This window comes from Catharus ustulatus, chromosome 8 (genome assembly GCF_009819885.2).
Source record: "Catharus ustulatus isolate bCatUst1 chromosome 8, bCatUst1.pri.v2, whole genome shotgun sequence".
NCBI classification, from domain to species: Eukaryota; Metazoa; Chordata; class Aves; order Passeriformes; family Turdidae; genus Catharus; species Catharus ustulatus.
This window is the reverse complement of record NC_046228.1, coordinates 30,743,009-30,762,058: the sequence shown is the minus strand read 5'-3', so window position 1 is coordinate 30,762,058 and position 19,050 is coordinate 30,743,009. Positions and strand designations below refer to the sequence as shown.

Sequence of the window (19,050 nt, the reverse complement as noted above, 5' to 3'; positions counted from 1 at the left end):
TAAGAAAAGTGGAACAGCAGTAGTTACAGAGAGAGCTTCCTGTTACAATACAGTATCTTCTTATGTGTTGAATATTCTAATTTCCACTAACCAATCTAATACAAGATACAAATCCTATAGCATTTACATAGAGCCTATAAGAATCATTGCATTACCATACTGTGTTGTACTTTAAACTCTACAGACTACTCTTTGGACTCCTGCCAAGCTAGTAGGGTCTTTTCTGACCTTTGGACTTGCTCCCCAGCAGAAGGCATTGTTCAGTCACGGGGGGATTAGTTTCGGTCGGTCGGCCATCCTATTGTCCTCTAGTTATTTATTAACTAAGGTTTGGTATCTCAAAGATGGCTTTCATTTCAATCTCACTTATGGTTTCCATATTCTCAGAATCTTTTGCCAGGCAATCATATTTATAAGGTTTTCCTGATTGATCCTTCCCAATGCATGCTAGTTCCGGTTAAGTTTTGGTCAAGTTTCGGGTATAAAAAGGCTCTGTTTGTTACAATAAATGATCTTCTTTGGAACAAGCAAGGAGGTCTGTGTGTCTTTGTTCCCCATTGCTGAATTTTACCACCTTGCTACACTTTGTAAAGTTAAGCAAATCACCTACCCTTAAATTCTATCTGGTCTGAAACAGTCATTAGAGAAAAGTCTGGCTACGCCACTACAACATCAATTCCAGCTTGCTCTAGGTGGTTACATGGGAGAAATTTACACTTGTAGGGATATCCAGAGATCTTCAAAGTTCAGAATTTATAAGTAATTTAACACCTCATAGTTAGGCAAACAAAAATGCATCTCATATTTTGTTTTTGGTTTATTTTTTTTAACAAGTCTACCTGGGATAGACTTGGCATGTAAGATTTTAATTCAAATGAATTTACCAAAGTAAATAACTGAAATTTTATAATTTTTTGTTGCCCCAGGCAGTTTTAAGTAAGTAGTTGTACCTACACAGTCACTGCAGAAGACTGCATAATATTACCACAGAACTCTGCAAGTATACAAGACAACAATGTAAGTTTGAATTCAGCCAGTTTGATATACACCATTTTCCAGGCATCACTCTGGTATCTATGCAGAAGTCATTTTCTTGGTAGTACATGAAATTGCTTGCAATTTAGAGTACAAAAGTCACCTCTGTAGTAACTGCAAATGAGTCTGATAGTGCTGTAGATTTAATTAGTATATGCAGTTTGATAACCAAGATGCCTTGGCAAGAGCAAACTTTGAAGATTATAAGAAGATTGGATCAAGTCTGGCTGACAGGAAAGAAGATTTAACTAAGTAGAAACGTAAAGTTTGTCTGTGTAATGTTTAAATTACTAGCCTTCCTGAAAACGGTATATAAGCATATGTAGCTCACAATAAAATTCAGATTCTGATCACGAATCAGTAGTCCCAGTCTCTCTCTCAATTGTCAATACATCTCCAATAGTTAACACACAGTACATAAGCAGGAGAAAAATGGACTTGCTAACAGCAAAGATGAAATACTTTCCTCAGCATCAGACACCGTGTACAGAATGTTTCTCCACCTTTAGTGCACACAGCTACTCCTAGAAGGAAGCCTCTTGCAGGGGTATACTGGCAGAGGTTCTAAAGTTAAGTTGTAACTGCTTCAAGTGAGAGAGGTTGATAAAATTATGGAAGCATAATTGCAGAACCTCTCATGTTTGGAAGGGTCTTCTGAAGTCATCTAGTCCAGCCTCCTGCTCAAATCAAAGTCAACATCAGAATTGGACCAGGCTTCCTAATGTTTCAGCCAGTCAGGTCCTGGAAGCTTCCAGAGAGATTCCACATCCTCTCTGAGCAACCTATTCCAATGCATAATGAACCTCAGCTCAAAGGTTTAGTTGTATTTGTATTTGTAAACACTGTCTCTCTTGACTAAACAGCATAGCAAGAGAATGGGCCTGGTTCTCATAACCACCAAAGTTACATGAAATGGTTACCAGTTCTCCTCAAAGACATCATTTTTAAGTCTGAACAAGCCCAGTTCACTCAGGCACTCATCACAAGTCACATGCTGTAGTCACCTTGATGGTCTCCACTGAACTTTCTCAAATAAATTAACATCTTTCTTGTACTAAGAAGCCCAAAGTTAAGCACAGTCAAATAAATCTCACATCTATATTGCCATCTTCCTCTATACATAATTTTCTCTTAATTTAAAAATTACAAAATTCAAAGAAAATCCTCAAACACGGATGTCTGTATTTTCTTAAACAGCAAAGGTGGCTCTAAGATAAATAATGGGTCTTAATACAGAGCAATAAAAAAAAAATCACTACTTGATTATAAGTACACGTCAAAGCTAGTTAATCATGTGCAGCTCTTTCACAAAACAAGGTGAGATTTGAACAAAGCTTCTGGGCCTCATGCGCAATCCTGGCATGCTTGGGCCTTTCCTCATCCAACAGAGCTGTTAACAGCTGATAGTACAGAGGAGTCATGGGGCATTTCAAGCACATCTCCACAAGATCAGATCCCTCTGGAGTGGGAGGGGACAGTCACTGCAGATCACTCAAACCAGTACTGATAAGGAAAAGTAGTAATGGGTGCACCATAGTGGCACTTTCACACCTGGATCTAGGCGTTCAGGATTCCACAGTTAATGTTACACTGGAGGTGACAGAAGATGGATCCTGGAGCACTTTAATATAGGATAGGCAAGCTGCTACTCCACTGGAGCAAAGCTTACCTATGCCCTACACTTAAGGTATTGAAAGGCCTTTTGACAGAATCTAGACTACCTGAGTTCCAGCTCAGCATATCAACCTGTAGAAGCCCATCCAAATACAGCCCTGCTGCAATCCTCAGACCTTTTAACCTAAAGCCAAGAAAAGCAACAGTTAAAAAAAACTCCAAACCAAACCCTGAACGGTTTTATTCCCAGCTATGAGAAAAGTCTGATAACACAAGTTAAAAATCTCGCTTCACCCTAATAATGTGAGATCCAGAAACACAATGAATAGGAGACCAAACACCTTTCATTTAGTTGAAATTCTGTAGACAATAGCTCTTCCTTTGATTTTTGTCCCTATGGAAGACCCTGTTCAGTAACACACCAGCTCTAATGTCTCTCACTTTCCCTTGTTCTAGTTGAAATTAAAACCATCAAGTATCAGGGAAAAGCCTTTGTTAATCCTTCAGCCCATAAAGCAGACTTTACAAGGGTGGAAATTATTCATTCAAAGAGAAGATACAGAAGAGGTTCCTGAACATCATAATCACCACCAACTGTCTGACATGCATAACAACAACACCAGGTACTGGTCATCTATCTCTCCCTAATTCTAAAAATACCACTCCAAAGTTATTTAAATAACTATTCACAGCTTGCTCATGTGTCTTGTAATGAAGCATATGAAAGGGAAACAGCTCAAGTCTTTCACTTTACAGATTTTTCTGCTACACTTCTCCACTCACTTTAATGTCAAGTAGCATCACTTCTGTATAGAAGACAAAACAATGTATTTTCAAATTTAAACAGCAATTTATCCTCTGAACATATTCTCAAACTGCTATAAACATGAACTGGGAGAAACAGAATTTTGAGAACACTTCTTCAGAAACAACTCATCTTAAGCATAAAGCTTATTACAGCAACAGTGAGACAATCATAAAACTAAAGATGACCTCAGGTTAAATAAGAACACTAGCATAAGACAAACACAATAAAGGCAGCTGATTTTTCCCAGCTAGAAAATCTGTTGCTCAATACTAGTCAAAGTAGGAGTTTAAAAAACACCTATTTTAGTAACCACTTGTTCTTTTAAAGAATTTTTCTAGAAATCACTTTAAAACTGCAGAGTGGTTAACAGCACAATATATCATTATTATATTATTCGATAATATTATAATATTATCATTATTATAATAGTCCATCATATTCTTATTATATTAGATATACACCAATATATAATTATTTAGTAGTGTTTTCAATACTGTAAAATGGAAGTGTTAGAAAAACTTCTGTTTGTTCACTAGAAGTGGGTAGATAGGATTAAAACAAAACATCAGCACATTCAGTCAGTAATAATAGGAACCAGTACTGTGAAATTTTTATCTCCTTACAGCCAGAGCTGACATGATGCTGCTGCCAACTCTGGCACCATGAACTTCTTCACACAGGCAAAGTCCTCTAACTTTAGTTAAAACTAAGAGGCAATTTTACAATCCAAAAGCCAACTTGTCAGCAGTGAGTGTAGCTAAAGCCAGCAAATTCACTTTTACCTTCCATCTATGTATGATGGATTCAATATAGTGGGAAAAGAAAGATCACTGCAGCTGACTGAGGCAGAAACACCCATAACAGGAACAGCAGGGAGCCTGGGCACACAGATGGCTACAAAAGTCCCATGTTTTAGTCCTTTTCTTCTTTGGATCCATACATCCAAAAAGCTCAAAGCTGTTCAGCAACACTTACTGCAGCACATCAGAAGCACATCCACCCTCTGTTACTTCTACAGCAACCATACAACGACTTGAAGGATGTTCTCAGTTATTCTATGGCTTTTCAAATGTAAAAGCTCAAATGTTATTTTTAAAAGTGTGGTTTGTATTTCACACTGATTATCAGCACACTGCACGAATGTAGCAGACAAAAACAAAGGCAGTTTCCACAGATGGAAGCAGATTTTAGCTGAGTATGACGTCATTTACTTTATATTACTAGTAGATACATGGATAATCCTGCTTACCAATGTGATTTCACTGCCAGTTGTAAGCCCAGCTATTTCAGGTTTTCAGCTAGACCCATTAGCTACCATAGCATTCTGGTTTTGGTACAGCCACCCGCTCTACAGACATTTTGTTCATATAAGGAGAAATACTTCTCAAATATATTAGAAGATTAAAATAAAAATACAAAAGTATCAAAGAGCCTTTAAATCTGGATAAAACAATGAATTTGTATATCCATATAGCTGTGTTTTTTAAAAATCCAACCTATTGCTGTATTATCACATAATCTATGGTCTTACAGTTTTAATAGCTTCAAAGTGAGTAATTGTTTGAAAGGTTCATTCATGAAGCAAAGCAATTGAGTTTGCATCTGATAACTGAAAAATCAATCATCTGTATGCATGTTGCTCTGGCACTGAGCATGTTTGACCTGGATAGTAAACAACTCTAAAGCCACAGCTTCAGAAAAATACTAAAAATGAAAGAAACTAAGAAACAAATAAAAGCCACTATGTCACTCAAAAGTACTACTAGCATTCACGCTCCTCAAACACTAAGCCATTAACATTAACAACAATGCATTTAAGGGTTCAGTCTGTTCACATTGCCAAGGTATTGCTCAAAGGACAGAATAGTGTTTGGCATTTTATTTTTTTGTTCCTCCAAGATGCAAAAAGGCAACACATTCTGCTCCTTACCTAACAATTAAAGCAATCCAGGAAACTCTTTGAGTACAAGATGCTTTGGAGACAGCACCGTTCACTAAATTCCCTTTCCTTAAAAATTTTGTGATAGAGGTGACCCCCATTTGTCTACTCACTTAAAGGTTGAGGATCTCCACAGACTGATACAGAGCCAGACACTGTGCACATCTACAGTAGGAAAATGTACCTGCACCCTTGAGTGGCAGGTTGGAGAATAAAAGAATCTTCCATGCCTCCACAAAACCACGGACCTGAATATAAAGGCCTGATATACTGCCTTGCTTTGCTGACCATGCTCAGGTTCCCCTTCTCAATACTAAGTGTCTCCCAGTTACATTAGGAGCAGCTTCCATCCCTGTCATAAACATACACAAGTTTTTTCTAAGAGCTGGTCAGACAACATGGAAATACCAGAAGTAATGTAGGAGACACTGTACTATCTATGCAGAAACTAGGTCTGGTGGTGGTAATACAATTTTACTTCTAGATGAACTATAATTACTATTCCTCATATGGTTATCAAGTTTAACCTAAGCAAGACTTCATTGAAAGGAAGTTTGCTAATGAAAACTAAATAGCAAAATAAAAATCTAAAGAACAATGCACAAATCTTTGTCTGGCTGTTCTTGGCTATAAAAAAGGCAAACAGAGCCATATGCCTTAACAATAGGATTACAGTCAGCACACACTGGAAAAGCAGAAACATTTTTGCTTATGAAGTAAATTCTAGCTGCTATGCACCTCTGTGGCACTCTCAAGTTCAAAATAAGGCATAAGGAGTATATGGAAGAATTCTACTCAGGGAAAAAGCCAAAACCCCTCCATGTGTTGATTTGACCCAGGCTGAACACCAGGTGTCCACCAAAGCCATTCTGTCAGTCCCCTCCTCAGACGGGCAGGGGAGAGAAAACACAACAAAAAGTTCAAAGGCTGTGGTGAGAGGTAAGGACAGAGATCACTCACCAGTTACTGTCATGGGCAATTAACCAACTCAATTTGGGTAATTTGATTGTTAATTGTTGATTGTTATTACCAATCAAATCAGAGTAGGATAATGAGAAGGACTAAAACCTTGACACACAAAACCACTGCACTGCCAAAAAAGCAAGACTCTCAAGTCATGCCCTACCCCTGCCCCTGAGTGTTACAGCCAGGTAGTGATTTCTAGACTCAGCCAGCTACCAGTTATGGTTCACATGTCCAGACCAACAAAAGCTTGCCTTGGCATTTTCATCCTGAATGCTTTTGAAAAGCACTACACTAAACAAAGTCCTTCTGTCCAGCACCTGACAGAATTTAGTTCCATTTTGCTATTCAGATACACAATACTAACCACACAATCTACAGTAAAATACTACATACTCAAGTAACTATGAAAACTACACTCTGACCAAAATGCCAGTCTGCTACAGGGACAGGGGAGCATGATGATCAGCTCCTGAACCCCACAATAAATTGCATCCTACTTTTTCTTCCAACCCCCCTTCTTTGGGCAAGGAGCAGGAAAAATCATGTAAATCCTATTAAAAGAACATGTCTGCTAACAGTAACAAACTTTAAATTCAGCAACTCCTTTAGCAGATTACAGTTACCAAAATGCAGGAATACAATCAGAAACAGGTCTGTTAAAATCTTCATAGCATTCTTAAGACCAGAATATAAAAGCCAGAGAAAAAAAAAATGTCTTAACAGCTAAAGAATACACCCAGAAGCACTGACAGATCGAAAAAAAGCACATTCTTGAACAGAGCAAGGCAGCTATTAACTTTCCAACTTAGAAAGCTGCAATTCTCCAAAGCAACTGCCAGATTCTTCTAAAGCACAGCACAACTAATAGTAATACAATTACTCAAGCATTGAGAAATCACCTTAGCATTTTAAGAGGAAAAGTGACATCCCTACTGATTTCTCCAAAATGTGGGACTTTTCTATGCCAGGAACTTTTATTTAATGGGTCCCAAGTATAACAACTGCAAGCAATCTGATGGGACACAAGCCTTTCTTCCAATGCAGACCTCTAGGCTCCATTACAAGTATCTTATCCACTCATGTTTATGGACTAACTGATCTACCCCAAATTAGGAAACCTGTTGCCAGATAACTCTTGAAATTGTCTCAACATGGAAATATCCCTGTCTGAACCTTGAAATAAGCCTAAAAAGAGCACAACAAAAAAATTACAAAAAATTCTCTTCAGCAAGGGATGTTCTGCACTGGAATCTGTGTGCAAGTGCTGATGTACTTACAGGCTATAACAGCCTGCCCTCAGGGACCTGTGGCAGTCTGGAGCAAGGGACTGCTAAAAAACAACTCTCAAAGCAAAATCCAAGCTACCCTCTCTAATAGAGTCAGCCTGAAACTCTTTCACATGGTCAAGCTTCATCAGTGTTTTAACATAGTTTTCCCAGTCACCCTTCTAACGAGTTGACAGGGCACTACTGGTACATAAAACCTGTGAATCAACTCACCTCCTGTTCACATACAGATCCTGAACAGTGCAGAAGTACTTGGGAAGAAGCTATTTGCTTATCATTCTAATTCAAAGAATCTGCACCTGTGCCTGGAGATGGGGCCTAAAACTTGTGTCCACAACTAAGCAATTTTTTTGTGTGCTGGATAGCCTAGGCATACTTTAACAGAAAAGCCTAAGTCTGGAGATACCATCACCATGTCATAATAAAAACAAAACAAAAAATCCAAAAACCCCACCAGACAATAAATCCTGTTCAGAACACAGTCAAAAGGCCCAAGAAGCCCAGTTGTACAGAAAATTATAAAAAGCTAGTACTGGAAGGCAAATAGAAATTGTTATAAAACTCTTAGTCACTTCTCTGCATGACTACTTATTCACCTCTTGCTTTTATGATACATGTTTGACTCCTGCTGTAATAGCGTCCTGCCCATCCTGGAGTTCTTTCCTGTTTACAGCTCTTAGAGAGCTCATCAGGTGTGCAGGGCACTCAGGTGAGTTCACACCTTCCAAGAACTCATACCAAGGAACTGAAACAAGACCATCTGTAACACTTCCTCATGATAAAGAGCAAACATAGAATGCCTTCAAACACAGAACAACCCTTGTAAGAAAACTTAAATCTCCCACCTACCTCTTACCTTAAACTCAATAGCAAAATTTCATCCCTGCTGGAGAAGTGTTAATTTTCAAAGCTACTTATGCTTACTTAAATATCAAGTACAGTAATTTCACGAATACAAGCCGCACCAATTTGACCAAAATTTTGGTGGAAACCCGGAAGTGCGGCCAATATTCCGGGGCGGCTAATACATTAACAAAATTCTAAAAGCTGCCAACACGGAAGTGAGAGCCCGCGGCAGCCCCAAGCCAAGCTGGGGCCCGGCCGGCCCCGGCAGAGGTGGGAAAGCCTGGCAGAGGCGGGGCCAGCAGTGTGGGGGGCGGGCGGCAGAGCCTGAGCCAGCAGGGCGGGGCAGGGAGGGCGGCAGAGCCTGAGCCAGCATGGCGGGGGAGCCCGGGAGAACTGGGGCTAGCAATGCAGGGGAGCATGGCAGAAGCAGGAAGGCCAGCGGGTGGGGTTGCCTGGCAGCGGGGGAAGCCCAGCAGAATCGGGGCCAGCAGCGTGGGGGAGCCCGGCGGTGCGGGGGCCTGCAGTGCCGGCCAGGGCGAGGAAACGCGGCGGCGGTGCAGACGGGAGGGGGCGGCCGGCGAGCCCGGCGGCGGCGGCGGCAGCCCGCCGGCAGGGCTAGGGAACGCGGCGCGGCGTGGCTGGCGAGCCGGGCGGCGGCAGCGGCAGCCCGCCGGCAGGGCTAGGGAACGCAGCGCGGCGCGGCCGGCGAGCCGGGCGGCGGCGGCAGGGCTAGGGAACGCGGCGCGGCCGGCGAGCCGGGCGGCGGCGGCGGCAGCCCGCCGGCAGGGCTAGGGAACGCCGCAGCGGGGCGGTGCTGACGGGAGAGGGGGGCCAGTGAGCCCGGCGGCGGCGGCAGCACCACCCGGCCAGCCCCGCCGAGCCGTGGCGCTGAGCTGGGCTACCCGGCCCCGTCGGCAACCATGAGCGGGCCGAGCCTTCCTGGCCCCGCCCCGAGCCAGTGGCGGCCGGCGAGCCTGGCAGCGGTGGCAGCGGCTGGCCCGCCGGCAGGGCGAGTACGTGAACGCAGCGGCGACGCGGCCGGCATGCCTGGCAGCGGCGGCAGCGGCTGGCCCGCCGGCAGGGCGAGTACGTGAACGCAGCGGCGACACGGCCGGCATGCCTGCCAGCGGCGGCAGTGGCTGGCCCGCCGGCAGGGCGAGTACGTAAACGCAGCAGCGGGGCGGTGCTGACGGGAGAGGGGGGCCAGTGAGCCCGGCGGCGGCGGCTGCAGCAGCACCCGGCCGGCCCCGTCAGCAACCATGAGCGGGCCGAGCCTGCCTGGCCCCGCCCCGAGCCAGTAAAGCCCGCTATGCCGCGATCCTGTTACTAATCGGCCAATTTGTGAAAGCTGCGCACGGATTCTCGCGACGAACGAAGGTGCGGCTAATATTCGGGGTGCGGCTTATCTATTGACAAAGACAGCAACATTGTCGAGGCACCGGGGGTGCGGCTTATAATCCGTGCGGCTTGTATTCGTGAAACTACTGTAAGTTATTTTCCTTCAAATGCCTGAAATCATTTCTGATTTCTCCGTTGCTAAGACTGCTTACCACTGGAAGGAAAGTATTTATGGTCCCATGTCAGCCAGCTGTCGTATCAGGCAGGAGCACAACTGAACATTTAGAAATTAACAACTAGGAACAGTTGCAGGTTCTTCTCAGACAGCTCTTAAGCCTTGCACCTGAGTTTGCTCAAAGAAAAAGATATGTCCTTGTACTGAACTGTGATTTTCTTCTAATGATCAGCATGGACTGACAGCTGGATTAAGAATGACAGAAGAAACAAACTGACTAATCTTCTATTTTTAATTTTTAAAAAAGTCAAACCAAGCCTGGTTTTCAGGATATTTTCTATTTTCATTTAGTATATGCATGAATAAGCTTATTTCATAAAGCAGGTGAGCAAGATTAAAAAAATCGTAGTCTTAATTGTAAATTTAAAGATGAAAGCTGACACCTACATGCATGTTCAAAGGAACTGTCACATAAAGAGTTTACATAGTAAAGGTAATTGACAGGTGACAGAGAAACACACTTATGAGCTTTCTTGCTTTGGAAAAATTCTTTACACTTACTGCTCTTGGAGGTATTACAACCTACAGTAATTTCACGAATACAAGCCGCACCAATTTGACTAAGATTTTGCTCCTAAACCGGAAATGCGGCTAATAATCAGGAGCGGCTAATACAACCTCAGAAGTGCCTGCCAGAGTGCTGAGCCGAGCAGCTGCAAAGTCGGCATTTTGCGATTGTTACAAATCGCTACTTTGTTGCACCGCGGGTGGAGCCTGGCTCCGTGTAGGCAGAACGGGGGGCGGGGAGAGAGGCGGGAGAGCTCTCTTTCCTCCTCTGCCACAGCCCAGGGGAGAGACGGGGGGGGGGCCCGGCGCCGCCATTGCTGCAGCTCGGAGAGGAGAGGGGGGACCCGGGCCGCCCCTACCGCGGCCCGGGGAGGAGAGGGGGGACCCGGGCCGCCCCTACCGCGGCCCGGGGAGGGGGGGGAAGCCGGCGCCGCCATTGCTGCGGCCCGGGGAGGGGGGGGGAAGCCGGCGCCGCCATTGCTGCGGCCCAGGGAGGGGGGGGGGAAGCGCGCGCCGCCATTGCTGTGGCCCGGGGAGCCGACAGGAGCCCCGCGCAGCCATTGCCGCGGCTCGGGGAGCCGACGGGGTGCTTTGTCCCCGCCCGCCGCCGCCGCGGCAGGAGCGGGGAAACTCCGTCCCTGCCCGCCGCCGGCGCCACGGGCGCGGGAAAGCTCCGTCCCCGCCCGCCGCCGCTGCCGTAGGAGCAGGGGAAGCTCCATCCCTGCCTGCCACCGCAGGGCAGCGCCGACCCGGGGTGACCGAGCCCAGGGGCAGCGGCGGCCGGCCCCGAGCTGCAGCACCGTGCTGGGCCATCTGGCCCCGTCAGCAGCCCCTAGCGGGCCGAGCCTGCACAGCCTTAGCTCAGCCAGTAAACCCCGCCCTCCCGCCGTTCTGTTAATAATTGCACGCGGGTCCTCGCTGCGAACGACAGAGCGGCTTATATTCGTGTGCGGCTTATCTATGGACAAAAACCAAAATATTTGCCAACACCCAGAGATGCAGCTTATAGTCAGTGCGGCTTGTATTCGTGAATTTACTGTACATATGCAGTTTTCATGAGCTACATGATCCTCTCCATTTAGGACACTTCTGAGTGCTCCTAAAAGACACAGGTAATTTAATGCAGATAATGTGTTGAACAAGATTAACAGGTATATTACAGACCTAGAATCAGGTGTTTGATTTTGTTATGAGGTTTAAAGTTACATATACACTTGTTAGTCTGTTGGCTTCCATACATTTTAAGTAAAAAAATACCAGGTCTCTTATTTATACTGCTTAGTTTTGTGCCTAGTTTCTTCAAAATTATGTTGGAAGCTTCTACAAATTTTTAGGTCTTTAGTTCTGTGTAAGAACATGACACTGTTCATATCAAGGATACTTAAGAATCCAGAAGACACCTTATAACACCTTCCATTGCAGTAACTGTTCATTACAGTAACTTGAGCTAACTTGTGCCAAGTCAGCAGCTACTTCTTCTCAAAGGTTTTTATGCTCTGTGACACAGCAAATTTTGAAACAAAGAAAGTTAGATGGGTGTTTGGAGAACCAAAGCTAGCATAAAGAAAACAAAGCAAAGACTCATCTTGGTACTGCCAAGTCCTGTACATTTTTAAACATGTTTAACAGTCTTAAAGCTTCAGCTCTTGGAAGTGTCAGAGATCTGAATCCTGGTGAAATGAAAAGGTAACAATCAGATTTGCGTACAAAGATGATATTTTATCCAGCCCAAAATTGGAACAGAAGCAGTAATGCAGCACAGCTGAAGAGCAGCAATACTAATTGACAGAAGTTCAGCAGGTGACAGAAAACAAAAAGAAACCCTGCCAAAAGCACATGAACAACACATCCCTCCAATAAAAGTAAAAAAACCCCAGCAGAATACAACCTCATTAGAGCAACTGTACTTAATGTTTAAAGCAGCCTCATTCCTTTAATGCATGCAAGTCCCAAGACAAGGTAACTCGGTGTTTCTAGTGGCAGTAATCTCCTTCACTGCTGTGGGGAAAAAAAAAATTGGTTGCCTGAAAGGATCCAAGGCCAGCTTTTTATTTATTTTTTTGGGCATATTTATCCTGAGTTATATTACCTTCAATCAAGTTATACAAGTCACAATGGGAAGCCCATGTATAATCACACACTACAGAGATAAGTCTCAACTGCAGGAGATGGGGACACTTTGCACTAAAGTGTTTAAGCATATTTCCTCTGTTATCTCAGGAGCTGCCTAAGGAGAAAGTTTCCTGATGTACCCAATGCTTGAACTGTAGGTTCAAGTGCTAGGAATCTAGTACTTTAATACTATTTTCAGTATCAGAGGAAACCCAGTTTAGATTCTCTCAAGTCTCTGAAGTCATGCCCATTCTCAACTATCTTTTAAATCTAAAGCTTTATTCAACTTTAACAAGTGGCTCCAAAGCTAGCTACTCCACTGGAGTTCCTCTTCGAGGCTTGGCCATCACTTACAGCCCAGGCTCATTCCCTCTAATACCTCCAAATGCCACAGTCCCAAAATGGATTTCCACTTGGATTCTTACCTTTTCAACTTTGGATTTCATCCTACATCAACTCTGCTAGAGACTTGAGCTAATTTCACAAGTGAAAATCCACAGTCATTGTTTGCTGCTCTAAGAGTATCTTCTCTAATTCTGAGGTATTAAACAATACCAAAATAACTGGCTATAGGAAACTAACATATGAGTGGTCTCAAATAAAAGTTGCTTCTCCCTATTCCAAGGGAAACCACATTTTATTTTGAGCTGTCTGTTGGTATAAGGCAAACCACATCACATGTAACCACATATTCATATGGGTTGCATTTTAAAAAAAGTGTCCATGCTGCTATAGGTCCCACTGTGTGGAATATTAACCTGTCCAGTTGGCTCCAGAGAGTAAAGTGAAGTTCATAACTCAAAGGCTCAGAAAGGTCCTACTTAATCATTACACACTCTTGAACCCAAGGGTGTCATCAGAGACCAGCCTCGATGTCCTGCTTCTCCCAAAAAATGCTACAAAAATACCACAATCTGAGCAAAGTGGTAAGTGGAACCATAGAACACCAACTCTAAAAGTAAGCATGTCTTATTTCTACCCCAGACAGCTTGTGATTTTTCTTTTAATCATCCAAAGTTACAGACATTTTAATTTTTTGCTCTAAGGTCTTTGATTTCAAAGAATTCTGTTAATCTTATAACCTAGAAATGTACTTCTGAAGCATTTAGAGCATTCAAAAAACAAACCTTTCCATTGTGCACAGGAAAAGGTTTTTACAAACTTTGTATTTCCCAGATGCTGTTGAGGCAGCATCTGGACTTGTCATTTCCAAGTACACATTTTTCCTCAATTATACCTGGCATGTGGAGAACTCTGAAGATTCTGTAAGACAGTAAGTTGAGACTGACAAGCAGCATCTCCACCAGCCTTATTAATGCAATTCTATTAGTAACTTAACCTTTTTGTCAAAAATACAATGTTAAAATACCTTAATTTCCTCTCTTTTGAACCCAAATAATTCATGGGCTTTTGTTTAGAGACTCATGCATTAATTAGTTTGAGGGTTAGGTTTTGCTCCCAAAAACAAATACACTAAAACAGCACACTATGTTGATTAACCAAAAAAATTTTTTGAGAGAAGAATTCTGTTAACACAAGTACGTTTCACTGGTTATATGCAAATGGGCTAAGAAACCAGAAGATACAAAAGAAATGTGTACCTTTTCAGAAATGTTATTTTCCAAATGCAAATGTAAGATAATGTGCACAATTCACATTATCCTCTTTGTACAAATGCAAATTTCATTTTGTCTCAACCATTCAAGGGTAACTTTTAGACAAGAAAAACTACCCTTCAAAGTTCTATAGATAGAATAGTAAAACCAACACTGCTTACATGGCAACTACAGCAAACTAATGACTGCCAAAGCAGTAATGTAAAACATATATTTTATGTTTCTGTGGTTATATTGCCTTCCAAGTGAACTATAAGCTTTTCACTGCTGAAAATTTTGAACAGTCAGCTTCTAAAACATTCCAATACTAAATACACTGCAACTGAATAATCCTAGACACGCCTTTATAGGAAATTATGCATTCTAGAATAAAATCCTAATCTGGAACAACAACAAAAAAAGATTAGCAGACAGAAGTGAATAGCAACAGCACAAAGCTAAATAATAATTCTTTGGGGGTTTTATATTAGTTTAAGGTAATGTTACATAACGTAAAAACTAACCAGCATATCTTTAAGCTAGTGACCATCTTCCTTCCTTGCTCTCCTTATCACAGATTTGATCAATAAGTTACAAAACAGTGGGGGGAGGAAATAACAAAACTAGACAGTGGTAGGAAGGCAGAAGCACAAACTGTTTTCTGATTTTTCTGTTTTAGCACTGGAAGTTCCAACAGCTTTAACACAAAAAAGTACAGCATTATGTTAGGCTTCTCACACCAGTAAAAATTCTGCTTGGGAAATCCTTGCACTTAAAGTCAGGTTGCAGGCTTTTGAAATAAATTGCACCTAGTTTTCAACATCCAACACAAGTTCCAACTGTCTTTCAGATGTGTGAGCAATGTTCCAAAGATGATAAACACAGCACAAACATTTATCTAGTTAAATCCACCTCCATGTTGATGCTTGCAGACTGTTAGGAAATATAAGAGAAATAGAAGTAATGCCCTACTATTTTGTCAGTGATAAACTGAGCAGCAAAGCAACAGAGATGGCTGACAAGGAGCTTGGTGCAGAGATAGCCTCTGTGGAGGCTATCTGAAACACTCTGTGGAGTGTTTTATTTCCCTCATATCTTAAACCATCTTGTCAGATTGGTTGTTCTGTGCCACCAGGCCGGTCATGTTTGAACTGTTTGTACTGGTCAGCAAAAAACCTGCAATCACCTTTCCAGCCTAGACTCCACACACCTCATTTGTCCTGTAGTAAATTGGTACAATCTAGTCTGGCAGGACTTGACAACAGAGTGATTGCACTGTTGACGGATGAAACATTTTCTTCTGCAAAAACCTAGAACTTTAACAGGTTTCAAAATTTTGGAATTTCAAAGGCAGAATAAAAAAGACCAAAAAGTTCAGAGAAAGCTCCTTTACACATGGAACATTGGAACAGAGGACTTTGCCAGACATGTTTTTACACACATTTTGAAGGTAATTTCTATTAAATATTAAAATTATTGAGCAAAAGCAACTTTAAAAAAAAAATTTTAAAAATCAAGATTTGGTTCAGGATTTTCCTCAGCCTTAAACAAGCATATCAGGAGCCGCCTCTATGAACAAAACCGAGAAAGACAAGCCATTCTGTCCTGGCAGCAGAAATGCTCAAGAGCCTACAACGTGCTCACTCAAAGCAGACATCAGTTTGTGGAACATTGCAAGAGTGGAGGCTGTTTGTTTTAATTAGAAACATCCTTTTGTGCCAGATCACGCAGTTTTTGGTATTTCTTTATCTATAACGCACAGAACACACACGTGGGTTTCAGCACATTTTGTAACACAGTACATGCCAAGACCATTAAGGAAGAATGTCAGACTCCACAGGATACCTCTAGACGTGCTCCATCTGCTTTGAACAAGCTTCAGCCACTGCCATAGGCTGTGTACACTGACCATGCATGCTCTGCACGTACACATCTCATAAATGTGGGAGAGAAAAGAGCAGTTAGGCTGCAGAGCAAATGATGATTTAGGGTAAGGTGTGCCAGACAAGCAGTAGGGACACTTCTTTCTTACAAGTTGTCAGAGATAGTAATTTTGCATTGTACTAACTCCAGAGGTGTTACAAGTGACATACAAGTGAGCAGAAACTTTTCATTGTATATATTAGGATTGCCTCACTGAGAAGCTGAACTGTTGGAGAGAAGTGCTCTGATGATTTCATTCCTCAATTTTGCAAATTATTTTAAACTTACACACAGTCAGGACAATACACTTAATCCCTAAACTTACATATGCTTACAGATTTCAACCCATGAAACTGAAAAGCCTTTTAAAAATCTGACACCTTGTTTGATTAGAACAGCTGCACTGTTATCACTGGAACTAGATTCACAAGAAGAAAGAATAAGCTGCAATGTGAAACAAGGAATGCAGTTTCAGAGCATGCAGTAACCATACCCTAAAGCCTAAAATAATGCTGGTTTTGTCCTGCAACCTTTCATTCTCAACATAGCACTTACCTAGCAACTACACAACAGCAGCATGAGCTGGTGCAGTTCATTGCAACTAACAAAAGATTAACTTCTATCAATGTTAATTTTCATTCTAGTTGACAAAACAACCAGACTTACACAGTGCTCACGGTATGTTTGGATCCTGTGGCAAGTGAGGAGGAGGTGAAGGGTAGGATGGCCCCTCCCAGCAAAAGGACAATGGGATCTATTTAAGCACAGCATGAAATGCCAAGGATAACTGATACATGGTCACTGATTCATTCCAGATCTGTGATGAGACAGACATGGCAGCACATCTCAGCCCCTCACTCACACAATGATAGCAATTCCTTTTTCCCTTACAGGTGCAGCGGCAATTTATAGGCCTTGAAACTGAAGAATACCATCAGCAATTCAGCATCCAACAGCAGTCAACATCCTTCACTTCAGCTGCAACCATTGCACCAGAGAGCAGGCTACAAACAGCCAAAGCAACTCTCCCACAAATGGCTCTTCTGACTTGAAGATCAGGCTATTAAGCTATAGCTATTCCTTCCACACAAATGGTGTTATTGTTATTTGATTCCATCCAATGAGTTGTGATCACTTCAAGGCATGTTTGACAGCATGTTGATTAGCAAAGAAGAGGGTAAATATTTGTAGTTTATGCTTTTAATTTAAAAAAAATCGTATTCCAAGAACAAGACTCAATCTAGGTTTACAGTCAAAGCATACACAGTTACATAAAACATCACCTACATGCTAAGACAGGTATTCCTGACAACAATCCAAACAACACAGAAGCTATGGCTTCAGCCACCCATTCTTAGCAATTCTAGGGGCAGCTGGACATCTGGAAATGTCAAACAACAACAGAAGCATTAAAAGTAGAGTAAGATAATGCCTTGGAAACTATCATTAAAGAAAAAGCTCCAATCTGTAAAGCAGCAAAGGCTGAGAGTGACTAATACTACCACCTAGCTTCAGGTCACCTCCTTTGTTCCCCCAGACAGTCTTTGTCCAGCCTAAATTATTTAGATCTAATGTAAAATCAGAATGAAGGAATATTTGCAAGGCTCTAAAACTGACGTGAGGAAGACAGACATTATAAATACAAGCAAACAGAAAGCTGACTACTAGTACCCAAGACAAAAACATCCTTCTGTGGAACACTGCAACTTTCCCTTCCAACATTCATGGAGGCTGACCTACTTAACTGGAAATAAACTATCTACTTAAACATGAAGGGAGAGAGCGTGTTGCAAACAACACAGATGGGGGAACTTTCATTTTTAAGTGAGGAGGGAAAAAAGTTAACAGATTACAGCAGACAGTCTGCTTTAACAGATTGCAAGAACAAAATGGCCATCTACTTCGTATTTAGGATGCTTTCACATCTTCACTTGGCACATGAGGATGGTCTGATCTCATCCATACCAGGCTGTGACTGACAAGTATTAATTGTGTTTACTATTAAATATTGTCTCAGCAACTGATTTGTACACAATCACTCAGACCTTACAAATGAGAAGAATGAGCAATCCAAGTGGACTAAAAGTCAGGCACAAGCTCTATTTGAAATTAACTAGATGGGCAGTCACAAATTTTAAAAATTATTTCCACCATTAAAGACTAAGAACAAGATGAGCCACTCTGAAAAGTTTTCTGAGACTCTGAATGAAATAATTTACCTTCCTGTTGGTTTTGTTAAGTGAAAAAAAAGGAAAACTCCTGCAGTAAACATTCCAAAAATTGTTGCAACAGTCAGTGTGTTTTAGAAATAATAATGAGCTATACTTACTACAACAGCACCCAATTGACACAGAATTTAAAAATGGAAAGATACTTTAATTATGCACTTTAATTCTTGACATAAAGATATGCAATTAGTACAAGGTATTTCACAAGTTTAAATACTTAAGAATAATAGCATTGGTAGAGTTAAGGGAAAAGATTTCATTAAAACAAAGTTCTGCTGAAGATTATTATGTGGAACAGTGAATTTGAACCACTCCCTGTATTCTGTCAATCCGCAAGACAATTTACATGCAATTAAGAATTCAAATTCTCTAGTAGCTCCATTCCCTAGTTCCTTAAAGCGTTAACCAAACTATTTTAGTGGAGTTAATGAATCCCAAATTGCAAAGTCTCAAAATGAATCAGAAGGCAGTTTGCTTGGGACACACGTGTCAGGACAAGTCCTGGCATGCCAGAAGTCAGCAGAGGGCACTGCAACACACCTACATATTAACACTTCGCTGCTCTTTTGGCCCTGAAACATAGCAGGTCAGGCAGGAGTGGAGAACTCTGCCACAGAC

The 19,050-nt window shown here is 42.1% G+C and overlaps 1 protein-coding gene across 1 annotated transcript in view; it reads right to left on the bottom strand.

The window, feature by feature from the left end:
* Positions 1-19,050, bottom strand: part of REEP3 (receptor accessory protein 3) — a 45,144-nt gene that overhangs the window by 23,820 nt on the left and 2,274 nt on the right. The gene's annotated exons all lie outside the window — the stretch shown is intronic.